This window comes from Bubalus kerabau, chromosome 15, assembly GCF_029407905.1.
Source record: "Bubalus kerabau isolate K-KA32 ecotype Philippines breed swamp buffalo chromosome 15, PCC_UOA_SB_1v2, whole genome shotgun sequence".
Classification (NCBI taxonomy): Eukaryota; Metazoa; Chordata; class Mammalia; order Artiodactyla; family Bovidae; genus Bubalus; species Bubalus kerabau.
Genome location: NC_073638.1, coordinates 36,603,352 through 36,612,142, shown reverse-complemented (window position 1 = coordinate 36,612,142; position 8,791 = coordinate 36,603,352). Strand labels below are relative to the sequence as shown.

At 48.6% G+C, this 8,791-nt stretch overlaps 1 non-coding gene across 1 annotated transcript; it reads right to left on the bottom strand.

Moving 5' to 3' along the window:
* Positions 1–225: 225 nt before the first annotated feature.
* Positions 226–297, bottom strand: TRNAH-GUG (transfer RNA histidin (anticodon GUG)). The gene has a single exon. It is a non-coding gene; the product is annotated as a tRNA-His (tRNA).
* Between the last annotated feature and the right edge of the window lie 8,494 nt (positions 298–8,791).

The window sequence follows — 8,791 nt, the reverse complement described above, 5'->3', positions numbered from 1 at the left end:
TTCCTGTCCTACTTCTCAAACTATGACCCTGGGGCAGATGTTCACCCTCTCTCCCTCTCCCCATCACCAGTCTCCTTTAAAACAAGTCTCAATGGAGGGAGCACACATCTTGAAATCACCAGGTAAAAGTGTTAGTCGCTCAGTTGTATCTCTTTGCCACCCCATGGATGGAATCCTCCAGGCAAGAATACTGAAGTGGGTTGCCATTTCCTTCTCCATGGGATCTTCCCAAGCCAGGGATTGAACCTGGGTCTCCTGCATCACAGGCAGATTCTTTACCATCTGAGCCACCAGGGAAGCCCCCTCTCTCCCTCTTCCCATCACCAGTCTCCTTTAAAACAACTCTCAATAGATGGAGTACAGACCTTGAAGTCACAGACTCAGGCACAAAAATCAGTTTCATCATTCCCTACCTGTGTCACCTTGGGTAGTTTGCTTAACTTTTCTGAGCTGCATTTTCTTCACCAGTCAAATGGAGATGAGAATAGGTCTGTCATAAAGGATGAGATAATATGAGTCTAACACCAGACACAGAGGTCCCTTTCCTGACCACCGTCAATCACTGATCACTGGGCTTCGGACCCAGGTGATTGTAAATAACATGGATGGTGCCAAACCAGGATATGTTAACCTGGGGCTGCTGACTCCAACCCCACATGGAATGCCATGGGGGTAGTACCCATGCAAGAATAGGATGATCACTCAGGGGTTTCAAACACGCAAGACCTGACCTATCGCATTCCCATCACTGCTTTAGCTGAAACCAAAGCCCATTTCCTCTCTAGGGTCAGTCTCATGCTAACAGCTGTAGGTGGGTCCCAGGAGCACACCTCTTTTAAGATCCCAGTGGCCCCAGGTAGAGCTGCCTCAGCCAGGCTGGTGGTCAAAATCAGACCAAAGGAGACATGGGAAAGATTAAAACCCAGAGTCCTTTGCATCTGGGATTGAAGTCATCAGCCCCCAGGTGATCTTATTCTGGGTTGGCATCATCTAAGTTTTCCTAAACACCCTGAGCCACTGCTTCCCACATCCTGGCCCAACATAGTGAAAAGGATTCTAGGAAGCCTTTCAGGGACCACATCTAAGAACAGCCATTGCCTCCCCACCCACAGGACAAACATCACCCACAAGCATCACATGAGCATCACCCTGGCAGAGGCAGAAGGTCAGGGAGAGGAAGCAGAGCTGCCTGAGAAAGCTGCTGCCCACAAAGACCAGGACTCGCCTCCCTGGCCCTGCCCAAAGCTCCCAGGCCATTTAGCACATTGCCCTCCCAGACAAGAATCCCTTCCAGAATCCTCGTGCTTAATACTTCAAGGATGCCTCCCCTTCTCTCAGAGTAAGCATAATCATACTTATAACTGTTGCTATTTGTTCAGTGCATGCTACATGCTAAAAATTTTATGTAATTTTACTCAAATTGACCCTTGAGAAGCTCCTATGAGATAGAACACACAATCATGCTCTTTAACAGATGAGGAAGAAGATGAGGCTCACAGAGAAAGAGGAAAATTTCTGCTCAAGGCCACACAGTCAGCAATATAGAGCCAGGATTCCCACTTAGATCCCTTTAATTCCAAGGGCACGCTCATAGCTACTTGGCTAACAGGTGTCCTTGTCACAAAGATTCCGCTACCTTTTTAGTTCTATTGCTTAACCAGTAATGTCTATGTTCCTTATCAATTTGGGGACCACAGGCAAACACCCTGATATCTTTGGAGATGATCAATATGGAAGATGGCAGGTCTATCATCCCCCTGATTCAGCACACTCTACCTACATAGGTAGGACCCCAGGACATCAGCCCTCCAGGCAACCTCCCACCGCTGCTCACACACACTGAGCTCACATCAGCACAAGAATCTAAACATTTTTCACCTCCACTGATTTCCAGAGGGACTGGGAGCAGGCCTGCCCGCTCCCTGATGGGGTCTCAGAGTGAGGATTCGACAGAGCAGCCCCTGGAATCTTCTCTGCCAGTTCAGGCTGTCCTCATTGCTTCTCCTTTGCCCTGAGCCTGTTAACTCCACATTCCTTATTAACAGCAGAGTCAATAATTGCACTTCTTCAACAAGCCAGAGTCAGACCCATCCCCAGGCACCCCAGATGCCCCAGACCTGTGTACTTTTTCAGAATTTATGTATTTTTAAAATAACAATTGCTTACTCCAAATGGCAGATGCATCCTCCTGACCTGTGGCTTTCATTTTAGTTCCTGAGGTCAAGTCAGAGGCCTAGAGCCAAAGGGCCTTTCTGCAGATTCAGAAGGTTTTCTCTGGCCCATAAGACAGCCCCCCTCCCTCAATCTTTCCCTAGTAAATGATATGAAAGTTCTGCCTAATTAGAGTCTCCCTTTAAGTTCTGTAGACTGCTAATGAGTAAGAAAGAGGAGGCACTTGGGAGCCCTGAAGAAATTATTTGAAAGCAAAACCAAGTGGCCTCAGTAAAACATCACTGTTTCCGTCAAAGGCATTTTTTCCCCTTACGCACAACCACCTGATGCAGCCCAGCTGGCAGCATATTGAAAAATTAGAGACACGGGCTTTTCTCAGAGAAAATGGCCTTCACTTTATTATCCCTGGGCTTCTTTTGCTTGGCAAACTGTCTCCTTATCAACTCGACCCTTCCACGACCCCCGATCCCCATCAGCTAACACAGAAGCGGGTATCCTCTCTTGCCCAGGGTTCCAAAGAAGGTAAGTTAATTGCTTGAGCTTGCACAGTAAGTTGACAGTCAGCAAGAAATGGGTCTTAGGGCTAGACTTTCAAGGTCATTTCACTCCATTGCTAACAATTCTGAGTGCTCACCATGGGGTAGGAATGATGTTTCACAGGCGCTAACTCATTCATCTATTCCTTCAAGAAACTGTTATTGAGCAAAGAGTTATTCACTTGCTGGGCCTACAGCAGTGAGCTCAACAAGGTCTCTGCTCTCCTGAAGCCTACATTCTAACAAGGGAGACAACAACAGATAAATGTACGTGACAGTGTCAGCCGATGCTCAGTGACTTGGGGAAAATACATCAAGATAAGGGAATTGAGGGGGCTTCCCAGGTGATGCAGTTATAAAGAAACTGCCTGCAACGCAGGAGATGCGAGTTCAGTCCCTGAGTCGGAAAGATCCCCTGAGAAGGAAATGGCAACCCACTCCAATACTCTTGCCTGGAAAATTCCATGGACAGAGGAGCCTAGCGGGCTACAGTCCATGGGGTCACAAAGACTCGGACACGACTGACTGAGTACACACACACGTGCATATGCACACAGAGGAATTGAGAAAGCCTCAAAATGCTGCTTAAGAGAGAGAATCAGGAGTTGTCTCTAGGAGGAGGTGACAGAGAGATTTCAGCCAAGTTTAATCAATGGTGGAGACAAGCTTTGCTCTATCTGTTTTCTGAGGGCTTCCTAGGTGGCGCCAGTGGTCAAGAACCCACCTGCCAACGCAGGAGGCATAATAGATGTGGGTTTGATCCCTGGGTCAGAAAGATCTCCTAGAGGAGGAAACAGCAACCCATCCCAGTATTCTTGCCTGGAGAATCCCGTGGATAGAGGAGCGTGGTGGGCTACAGTCCAAAATGTCGCAAAGAATCGAACACAACGGATGCAACTTAGCATGCACTCATGGGGGCAAGGCATTCAGGCAGAGGGAACACACGCACAGATTCCCTGGGGCAGGAGCCTGCTCTGTTTAGGGAGAGAAAGGAAGGTTGCTGCTGGCCAAGTGCAGAAGCAGACTAACTAGGGATGAAAGGAGGCAGATGGCAGATCGCATAGGGCCTGCCAGTCCATGGTGGGGACTTCAGATTTTATCCTAAACACTCTGAGATGCGTGCTCGAGAAAACAAGTTCCAATTTCAGTTTGATAGGGTTTATTTGGCCTCTCTGCGGAGAACAGTCTGGAGGGGGTCGAGGGCGGAGGCTGGGAGCTGAGTAAGGGGCAGATGAGATCATCAAATCCTTCAGCAACCCCAGAAGATAAGTCATATTGTTAAGAGGCAACTGGGGCTCAGAGACATTACAGAATTTGCTTCAGGTCTTACACCAGGATGCAGACAGACTGGGAAAGAACCCATATTTGACCCAGAGCCTGAGCTACCCCAGGACCATGAAGCTCAGGAACTGAAAGACGCCAAGGAAAAGGCAGGCACTGCTGCTTCTTTAAGGAATAAAGCTCATTTCAGGCCTGCCTCTAGCCAGAGCCCTGAGCCCTGGTTCACTTGAGAAGCACCATTTACTGGGGCCTCGCTGTGTCCCAGGCACAGGCCGGGGCTTTGACGTACAGGATCTCATTTAATCCTCACTCTAGCCCAGGGATCTGGGTATTATTATCCCTGTGTTACCAGATGAAAAAGATCTCATTTTCTCAGTGGAGATAGTGAAAACATTCCAAAGCTGCTTTGGGGTTTAATTCACAGAAACCTCAGCATTTAATCTACTAAACCAGAAAGTAATCCCTTCTTTGGCTGGCCCTGGGAGCCTGGGTCTGCTCAGAGCCTGTGGGGGAGAACTGGTTGCTCTCACTTGTACACGTGCTTAGGGGCACACACTCCACACTGCATTAAGGTCCCGACCTATTTGAACAATGCCAGCTCATGAGTCCCCAAGGTTCCCCTCCCCTTCCTGCCAGAGGGCTCTTGTTCGTCCGAAAGCCCCCGTCTCTCCTCTATTCATCTACACTCACATAGTCGATGGCCTCCCTCTGGCCATTTGGCAGCCCCATAAACCCACCCACGAGGCTCCCCCGGCTGCAGTGACAAGCACCCCCATCCATCTGGACCCTGGCCTAGCCCTTTCCCCTCCCTGCTCTTTCAAAACTTACTGAGTCATTGGTAGAGATGTGGATGGACCTAGAGACCGTCACACAGTGTGAAGTCAGTCAGGAAAGCAAATATAGTATATTAATGCATGTATGTGGAATCTAGAAAAATGGTGCATGTGATCTTACTTGCAAAACAGAAAGAGAGACACAGATGTAAACAACAAACATAGGGACACCAAGGGGAAGGCTGGTGGGGTGGGATGAATTGGAAGATTGGGATTGACACATATACACTCATTGATACTGTGTATTAAATAGATAATGAGAAATGATTGTATAGCTCAGAAAACTCTATTCAGTGCTCTGTGGTGACCTAAACAGGAAGGAAATCCAAAAAGAGGGGAGGTACGTATACATTTAGCTGATTCACTTTGCTGTGCAGAGGAAAATAATACATCATAAACCAACTGTACTTCAATTAAAACAAGCAAACAAAACAATAAAACGACTTATCACATCTGTGTCACTTTTTTCCAGGACCTGGAAAAGCTAATCTGACAAGCTAGGCTGGGCTCAGTGGTGCATGGCTGTCAGGAAGCTATTGATACCAAAATCAAAGATAATCCTTTTGTCTTTCAAAAGAAACCTTCTGAGACAATCCTTTGGTTCTAGGCAGTGAGGATAATAAGGAAAATTGCTGAGTGTGGCAGACAGGAAGGAAAGAGATGTTCCAAGAGGAGTTTACAGATGAGGTTTTGGGGTGGTTCCTAAAATTCTGCTTTTTCAAAACTCCTGTTCTTGGAGATAAATTCGACCTGATAGGGATTTTAGCACCTATTACAGGCTGGGCACTCTGAGTAAGGAGCTCACAGTCTAGCAGGGAGCCAGATAGGTAGACAATTACAATGGCTAGGTAACTTGCACAGCCCTGGAACTATGTCCATGGTCTAGGAGGGCTGAGGAGGAAAGGGTTAAGTCTATCCCGGGAGGGTCCCTAAGCTTTGGGAGCAGGTTTTGAGGTATAAATGTAAATGTATTTACATGACCTACAAACAGGAAAGGGACTTCCAGGCAGAATAAACTATGGGGACAGAGGCCAAGAGGAGTGTGGCCTGGGAGACTGGCATAGTGTGGACAGGGAAGTGGGCAGAAACAAGAGGATGGTTTTTGCTGGTATGTGTTTTACACCCTAATTTTTCAAAAACTTCCTCAGTCAATTCCATTTCCCAGCTTCCCACTGGAGCAAGAGGGTATAGCAAGAACTGAAGGGGCTTCAGCAAGTAGATGGTTTTCTGATGGGGTCACTACCATGCTCAAAAACCCTCCATGGCTCCCCAGTACCTAGGGAATTGAGTTCATATGAATAAACAAAGATTGAGGCCGTTGCTAAGTTCCCAGAATCTTCTTCAACCTCGGACCCTTCTCCAAAATCTCTTGCCTTCAACATGAAGCGGTTACTGACTCTTCCCTGCTGAAGGGGACCTCTCTTATGACACTGTGATGGGCCTCCCTGTATCAGAGACCTCTGTGCAAGCCACTGTCTGGGGCCAGCATGGTCCAGTGGGAAAAAGCAAAAGCTCAGGGGTCCTCATGATGCACAGAGATGGGCATGGCCGGGGCAGGGCCTCACAGTGGTTAAGTCCACAGGCTCTGGGAAAACTGGTTTCAATCGTAGCAGAAGACACGCAGCCTGGGGGTAGAGTTATTAAACATCAATGCCCGATCTCACCCTCAGAGATTCTGATTTTATTGGTTTAAGGAGAGATCTAGGAATGGTTATGTTTTAAAAGCTCTCCAGGTGACACAAAGGGGCCACCAAGATCAAAACCACTGATCTGGAGCCTGACCGTAGAGATCAAATCCCAGGTCCATCCTCACCAGCTGGGGACCTCAGGCAGGTCACCAAGTCTCAGCTGTTGAAACTGACAGTTTCCAGAATTATCCAAAGGGAATAATACAACACCTCCTCTGAGGAGTGCCAGGAGACTTAAACTAGGTAACGCGCATCCAGCTTGGGGCAGAAGCGCTGCATGTGGTAAACACTTCGTATTAGCTCTCATTAGTATGGCTTTAGGCGGGTGTACGCCACTCAGCTCTGTGTCCCCTGCAGAGCCCATCACAAAAGAGGCACCCGGGAGGTAAGTGCTGTATTAGAATCTGTTTAACTGAGCTCCTTGGGCAGCCAAGCGCTGCCAGGCAGAGCCCAGCCGCGGCCACCTCCCTCTGAGGCTTCCTTGAGCACTCAGGCTCATTCCTCAGCCGGTTGGCAACTTGCATCCTCTCTGGGACCCTTTAAGACTAGCTCGAGTGCAAACAGGTGAGAACTCAAGGCAACCCCAGGACCTCTCTCTCTTCTCGCTCTTGGCCAGCTCACAACAGGGCCTGTCCGTATAACAGGACCCCAAACCCCAAGAGTATCATTTTATGTTCTCAGGACACAAGCTCATGCACCCCAGCCCCTTAAAGTCTGGCCACTCTGGTCAGTGGCAGGGGGAGCTCCCCGCCTCCCCCCACCCCACCCCACCCCCACCCCTGCCCAGACCTTTCTCTGGCCTCTTGGGTCCCCAGGCTTCTGGTCAATTAATAGTAAGGTTCTGATCAGTGAAAGAATTGGTTTAGATTTGTGCGTCTCAGCCTTCTCGGGGACCTTGCCAATCCAGAAATCTGTGTCCCACCGCCCTGGAAACAAATCTTCACATTTTCCAGGAAGGCTGGAATGCCTGCAGGCCTTCCGCTGTTATATTTATCAAGAGCTGTAAAAAGTAAGAACATGTAAGTGTGACAGTACAATTGCCAGAAATTCATTTGTTGTTGTTGCTAAGGCTTTATTGCACGAATAAAAGAAATATCTGTGGGGGAAGGGAAAGCCTACATCCCTCTCTCCAACCCTCCAACCAGCCTTTTCCTCATGCCCTGTTGCCAACAGGACATCTTCTAATCCTAGATGGGCTGTGTTTCCTGATTAGCAGGATCACTCCCTGGAGATACCTGACCACAGGGGCCGCCCCCCCACCCCGTCTCTGCTTCCTGTGGTTTCTTGGCAGAGTTGGTTGGGGAACCCATGACTGCCCCTCTTGATGGCAGGCCCTGCAACTCTTCTCTCTGCGTTTCTTGCATGTGCTACAGCAGGGCCTCTAACATGTGGTCCTTGGACCAGTGTCAGTCTGTGAACTGGTTTTCACTGGTCGGCAAGGAGATTAGGACCTGCGCCCGAACGCAAGCACGGTGTCACTAAGCGCATCGTTTAGCTCGGCTGACGTTTTTCCCAGCAAGGCTGTCTTGATGAAGAAGGCAGGATGTTGATTTATATTCTCCATACGATGCTCACTTCATTGCAGAAGGGTAACAGCTTGTGGAGGACTCCTCCATGTAGCACTCTGCTGTCAGACGCCCTCACTTGGATAAGGTGCCTGGCCAGTGATGAGGTTCGGGTCTGAGCTTAGATGGAGGGAAAGAGGTTGCGCCAATGTCCCACCCCTACTTTACCAGGCGTCTGCAGGGGGGCATCAGGCATGGCCCAGCTCACAATAAAGTAGGGATCATTCCTTTTCTTTGTGTGTAACAAAGCCAACAGCCCAGCTGGAAGAAGGGAGATTCACCAGCCAGAATTCAAACTTAAATACAATCCTTATGTTCCCAATACCCCTAACTAATTACATTTGTATTTTGAAATGTATTGATATGTAGTATATCCAAGGTTACCTTGAAAGAGCCAGGAGGTCTTAGATGAACCATCCACATCAGGCAGAATGCTTCCTTGCGAGTGGACCCAGGAGATCAAAACTCAGGAAATGTTCTGATTAAACTTCCACCCCAAAAGCATGCATCCACAGAGGTGTAGAGAGAAAACCACACATTGGGTAACCTGCCTGGTTTTCTAAGGAGCACAGATAAGCCCTGGGTCAGTAGCTACAGCAGGGTGTGTTAGTCAACAATGGGGCTCCTGAGCAGTGTTTGTAATGACAACCACATACACCAGTGCCCTGTGCTTGATTCCTCTCATGGCCAAGGCAGGGAGTTGCGGTTCCCTAATC